Here is a 6,648-nt window from a genome sequence, read left to right as displayed (position 1 = left end):
TATATCATCAAAAAATTACCTACACCCAACCTAGAAGATAAAACTCCACATGAAATTATCCTTGGAAAATTGCCTACGTATGAACACTTATGGGTTCTTGGTTGCCTAGTTTATGCACATAATGTACTTGGGAGACAAGATAAGTTTGGTGAAAGAGTCATACCCTGCATTTTTCTTGGATATCCAATGGGTCTAAAGGCTACAAGTTGTATGATTTGAAAGATCAAAGAATCCATATAACTCATAGTGTTATTTTTGTCAAAGATGAATTTCCTTTTAGCGAAAAATATGAAGGACATAAGATGATTCCCAACAAACATTTTGTTGATGCATTCGGAAAATTACAAAACAATAGTAATTTTACTATGAATCAACCAGATAAGGATGTTAACATCAATTATGAAAGCCCACAAACCAACAATCTGTTGCCTATAATTCAGGTACATGTTCGAATGAAAGTAAGTCTTCCACTAAAGATAAACCTGGTCAAATTAATCAAGAAACATGCATAAGGCTTGGTACATGTATTCACATAAAACCCAAGCATCTCGACGATTTAATGACTGGTCTTACACCATCACTCAACGCCTCCAATCCCATTTCCAATTCAAGCTCTTCAATGTCAGTTGACTCTACGGTATATCCTTTTTCCAATTTTGTCTCTTATAATAAATTTTCAAAAAACCACCAGGCTTTCTTAGCATCAATCACCTCAAATAAAGAACCGAAATACTTTACTCAAGTTGTAAAAGATCAGAAATGGATAAAGGAAATGAAGAAAGAAATAACGACCCTCGAAGAAATTGACACTTGGTCCTTAGTAGAACTTCCATCGGGAAAGAGAGCTATCAACTCAAAGTAGCTTTATAAAATAAAATACAAGCCTAACGGTGAGGTGGAAAGGTACAAAGCCAAATTAGTAGCAAAGGGATACACTCAAATCGAATAAATAGATTTCCATGAGACATTTGCACCGGTAGCTAATTAAATTCGTGAATGTTTGATGTGCCTTAGTCGTTGATGCAAAGAAAGAGTGGGAAGTACATTAAATAGATGTGAACAATTCTTTCCTACATGGAGATCTTGAGGAAGATGTTTACATGAAGGTGCCTCAAGGTTTCTACAAGAAGGATGAAAAATGGGTTTGCAAGTTATAAAAGTCAATTTATGGTCTTCGTTAAGCCTACAGAAATTGGTATCAAAAGTTCACAAAAGCTCTTATAGAGATCAATTTCCAACAAAGCAAATCAGATCATTCCATGTTTATATTTAAAAGAAACTCGGTGCATGTCATTGCACCAATTTATGTTGATGATATCTTACTAATGTAATTAACAAAGTGAAAGATCACTTACAAAACCGTTTCAGTATCAAATATTTGGGACCACTCAAATACATTCTTGGAATAGAAGTCACTTGTTCGGAAGAAGGCTTTGTTATTAGTCAAAGAAAATATACATTGGATATTCTTGAAGATTGTGGTGTTACAGCAAGCAAACCCAATGCTTTTCCAATGGAGCAAAACATAAAGTTGAGAAAAGATGACGAAACTCTAGAAGTCAATGCTTCACGTTACAGAAGATTGGTTGGACGATTTCTCAGTCACACAACCTGACGTAACATTTGTAGTAAATCAGTTAAGTAAGTTCTTGAGAAAGCCTTGAAAGTCTCATATAGATGCATCTCATAGAGTACTTCGCTATCTAATAACCACTCTTGGTCAAGGTTTATTCGTTTCCACAACTGAATTTTATATCTTACTGGTGATTGTGATTCCAGTTGGTTAAGTCACCCTACTACTAGAAGGTCATACTTAGGGTACTTTATTAATCTTAGTGTAACGACCCAATTTTCACATCCAAAAATTTCATTTTTGATTAAGTGATTTGCAAAACATTTGTAACAAAATATCATCCGATCATATCATTTAATAAAAACATGTCTCGTATCTGAAAACTGAATCGAAGAACATAATAATGTCAGTACAAATCCCAAAATATCTCATAGTGCGGAAAACAAAGAGCGTGTGTATGATGCGCCGCTACTGCACTAGCTCCTTCCCCTTTGATGAAGAGGTACCTGAAACCAAAACTAAAAACTGTAAGCACGAATCTTAGTGAGTTCCCCCATCGTACCACATACCATACAATCACATCACATACAGACTGCCAGACATTTATGGGGTGCCTGACCTGCCCGATACGGCTATTCTGGGGTGCCGACCTACCCGTACGACCATTCTGGGGTGCCGTCCTACCCGTGTCAAGCCATTCTGGGGTGCTGACCTACCCATGTCGAGCCATTCTGGGGTGTTGACTACCCTTCGGTCCTAACAACCGAACCTCGGGGACTATTATACCCCCTACTACTACTATCACATATATCATAGCATAATATATTGTCAGACATATCTGGGGTGTCCGACCTACCCTTCGGTCCTAACAATCGAATCTTGGGGACTTTTCCCCCTCCTACTACCTCTATATCATATAACATATCGTAACATACTGTTAGGTATATCTGGGGTTCCTAACCTACCTTTTGGTCCTAACAACCGAACTCTATCACTATCACATATCATATCACGCTAGCATATAACATATCAGGTAGTAGCAACACAAATGAATATCACAAAGACAAACATCTAACATACGATCCCTACTGGTGGGCCGGCATTGTGGCCGTAGACGCACCGCTACTGGAAGGTAACTCACCTCGTAGTAGCTGCTGAACTGTGTGGAAATCCTCTGACTGCTGCCGCTGCTGCTCCGGAAATCCTCCGGCTAAAATTCCCATAAAACACTTAGTCATACACTGCTAATTGTTCTTAGGGTAAAATGACCATTTTACCCCTGACCAAGTCAAAGTCAAAGTCAACTTCTAGTTGACCTGACTCGCCGAGTTGGCTCGCCAACTTGCCGAGTCCCTATCCTTCCATGATACCTCATACCCGTCTCTACTCGTCGAGTTAGGCGATGAATCGACAAGTTTTCCTTCTAAATGAACATCGACTGAATCCTCATCCGACTCGCCGAGTTATATGAACAACTCATCGAGTTCATCATCAACTGATACACAGGTCCTGTCCTTGATTCGCTGAGTTGTATGAACAACTCGTCGAGTTCATCTTCATCCTTAAGAAGATTGCCTTGGACTCGCCGAGTTTGTTCATGCACTCGCCGAGTCCCATGAATTTCCAGAACAATGGCTTAGTCCAGAACGTTGGGTCACTCCCTGGGATCCCCTTAAAACCTTTCCACACTCAACTGGGTCCTTATGACCCTCAACTGATATGGGACAGAACCTTGGACTCGCCGAGTCCAAGAACGGACTCGTCGAGTTGGTCACAACCATTCACTGGATCTTCGATTCCTGACGTACAACCTTTGATCAAAAGATAGATCTATGCTTCTATAATCGATCTATCACGTAAAGTTACAACCTTTACGTGCTTGCATGGGACTTTGAGCTTAAAAGGTCCTTAAACAAGCCCTTTTAAAGCAATGGGCCTTCTTTGAGTGCAAGAGTCACCCCTTTCTGCCTTGTAACCCCTCTAAGGGCCTAGATCCGAAACATCAACTCCAAACCATGCTTGCAATCATGGTTGGTGACCAAAATGGCTTAGAAAAGCCCTAAAACTTCACAAAATGAGATCTAGCAAATGGAAGAGCAAGGTACAAGCTTTTTACCTTCAATGAGCTGAAAATGGTGCACAAACTCGGATCCCTTTAGCCTCCTCTTGTTCCTTCAAGCTTTTCCTTCCCTCCTTGGATCACAAAAGCACCAAAGTCACTCCAAATACCTTAGATTGCTTCAATAACGACTAGGGTTTGCTATTGGGGTCTTCTGGGAGCAAATGGGACTAAGTAGGCCGAGTTAAGGTGTTTAAATAGGGTGCAAACCCTCGGATTAGGGTTTTTGCCCAAACAGGGTCTACTCGCCGAGTCCGGGACCCGACTCGCCGAGTCCATCGCTTAAGTCCCGTGTCCCTTCTCGCTTCTACTTGGCGAGTTGGACCTTCAACTCGCCGAGTCCAAGGCCAAAATGCAAAGTATTTAACAAAAGAATACGTACCAAGAACCAGGTGCTACACTTGGAGGTTCTCCGATTTCATGGAGAACGAAGAAACAAACAATGGTGTCGAGGTCTTCGGCAGAAGCAGAATATAGATCCATGGCTAGCACTATATGTGAAGTTTAATGGATAAGGTGGCTCCTTCAAGAATTGGATGTTGCTCAAGTGGGTCCTATACCTCTAATGTATGACAATAAAGCTGCTAGACACATTGCATCAAATCCAGTCTATCATAAACGGACAAAACACGTTGAGATGGACTGTTATTTTGTTTGTGAAAAGGTTAATAGTGGGGAGATCAAAACGCTTGCTATCCGGTATGAATTTCAAACAACTGACATTTTTACTAAAGCACTTGGAGCGGATCGTTTCAAGTCTCTCCGTGGCAAGTTGGGTGTTCGTGATATACACACTCCAACTTGAGAAAGAGTAGTGAGATTATTTTTATCTTCGTATATATCTGGTTTCAAATAGTCTAGTATTTATCTGAGTTTTTGACCTTATCTAGGATTCTATTATACTCCTAGTATATAATCATCTCCTGTAATCGGTTTTTGTTCAATTCAATAATAATAAGACCTTTATCAATCACAAAATTAAGATTTTATAAGAATTATGGATAATGACTTGTAAGAGTAACCAAATTTAGTTTTTGTAAACATTTACTTATTTAGTAACTAAGTTTATCTTTTATATACCATTGAACTTGTGGAAATTGTTCAAAATAGACAAGTATGACCTTTAATAACGGGTTTTGTCAAACATGGGTTTTCCATCCAATCATGAATTTTATGTCCAAACATGTTTTTTCTGGACTTGTTCTTCGACCAAGTGAATTTTCTTGCGGGTTCTAAAACTCGGATATGTTCATCAGGGAATAAACCATACCAAAAAACCAAGGCAAACTCGATGATTCATGATTTCTAAATTGATTTTTGGAGAAAATTTGAATGTTCTTCATGATTTCTGAATGTGATCTAATGTTCTTCACAATTTACGAACAAAATTTGAACAAAAAAACATGAACGAACATAGTGTTCGGAACACGAATAAAAAATTTGAGTATTCATCTTAGGAAATCGAAAGTTGAAACCCTGAATCTGCATGATGTGTTCATCTATGAAAATCAGATCCCTAAATCAAAAATTGGAACCCTAAGTTGAAAATTGGAATGTTCTTCCATGTAAATCGAAAAACATAACCCTAAATAAAAACTTGCCAAACCCTTATTCCCATTGTGTCCATCTTTGAAAATCATAACCCTAAAGCAATTTTTACGTATGTTCTTCATAATTTGTTCATCTTTGTATGTGTGTGTGACTGTGTGTGTGTTCATGAACTCGTATATGGATTTGTTGGGTGTGTGTGTTCAAGAACTCATATATGGGATTTGTTGGGTGTGTTATGAACTAAGATTTGACCCATGGTTGTGGAACAAAATCAAAGAACCCATGAACATGAATCTAGAACAAAATCAATTTTGTTCTTAAGTTCTTGATGGAAATCCATTTTCTAAACTTTTTGAACAATTTCAACAAGTTAATATATATCAATAAGTAAGTTTAGTGACTAAGGTGCTGTTTGTTTTTCTGAAGCCAAAACGTCTGCGGACCACATCTGCAAGCCTCTGCAGCAGAAGAGGTGGACCAAACGTCTGCAGTCAGCAATACGAAGACTGTTTGTTTTTTTAAGTCTGCAGGCTGCTGAAATAAACTGAATTTTAAATAAAATTATTTTACAAACTTAAAATGATTTTTCAACACCAAAATTTTAATAATAATAGTCTTATAACATTGAAAATAAAATTCATGCAACTAAATTAATCATACAATAAAAAAATTGATTTTACAATTTCATTTAAAACAATTCAATCTATATTGTGCATCAACCGATCAACAATTTCATCCCGTAACCGAGTCATATATTCACGGTCTGCTGCAATACCATGTGTTGGAATCTCGTCTTCATCGTCATCAATGGCCACATTGTTATTTCGAAACGGGACATTGGGTTCATCGTATCATGCGAAATACTCATCACTCAGTCCTTCTCTCCTTATATAACTATGAAGCGCGAAACATGCCATGGCAATGTTTCTTTGTGTCACAAACGAGAATGGTGCCATCCTCTTAAATATAGGGAAGCGTGCTTTCAAAACATCAAAATCACGCTCAATGACATTCCGAAGTTTTGCATCTCCGTGGTTAAATTTTTCTTTATTGGTCAATGCACGTCTTTGACGAAAATGTCCAAGCCAATACCTCACATTACGATAAGGGACCATAAATCCTTGAGTGTGTACATACGCTACATCACAAAGATAATATTTGTCTGAAAAAAATGCAAAACACTAATCAATTTTCAAATTAAGATAAAAATATTTAAAAAAACAAAAACTTACCTGGTGGTGGAAACGAGAATGATGCTTGTGGATCGGCTACTGCTTCTGATAATTTTCTAGAGTCATGCGCTACCCCTTCCTACCTGGCCACAACAAATATAAAAATCATATTGAAGTCACAAATTGCCAATACGTTTTGGTAGCAATCTCCCTTTCCCCTACTTCTATCTAAG

Source organism: Lactuca sativa, chromosome 4, assembly GCF_002870075.4.
Source record: "Lactuca sativa cultivar Salinas chromosome 4, Lsat_Salinas_v11, whole genome shotgun sequence".
In the NCBI taxonomy this organism is placed as follows: domain Eukaryota; kingdom Viridiplantae; phylum Streptophyta; class Magnoliopsida; order Asterales; family Asteraceae; genus Lactuca; species Lactuca sativa.
This window is presented reverse-complemented; position numbering follows the sequence as displayed.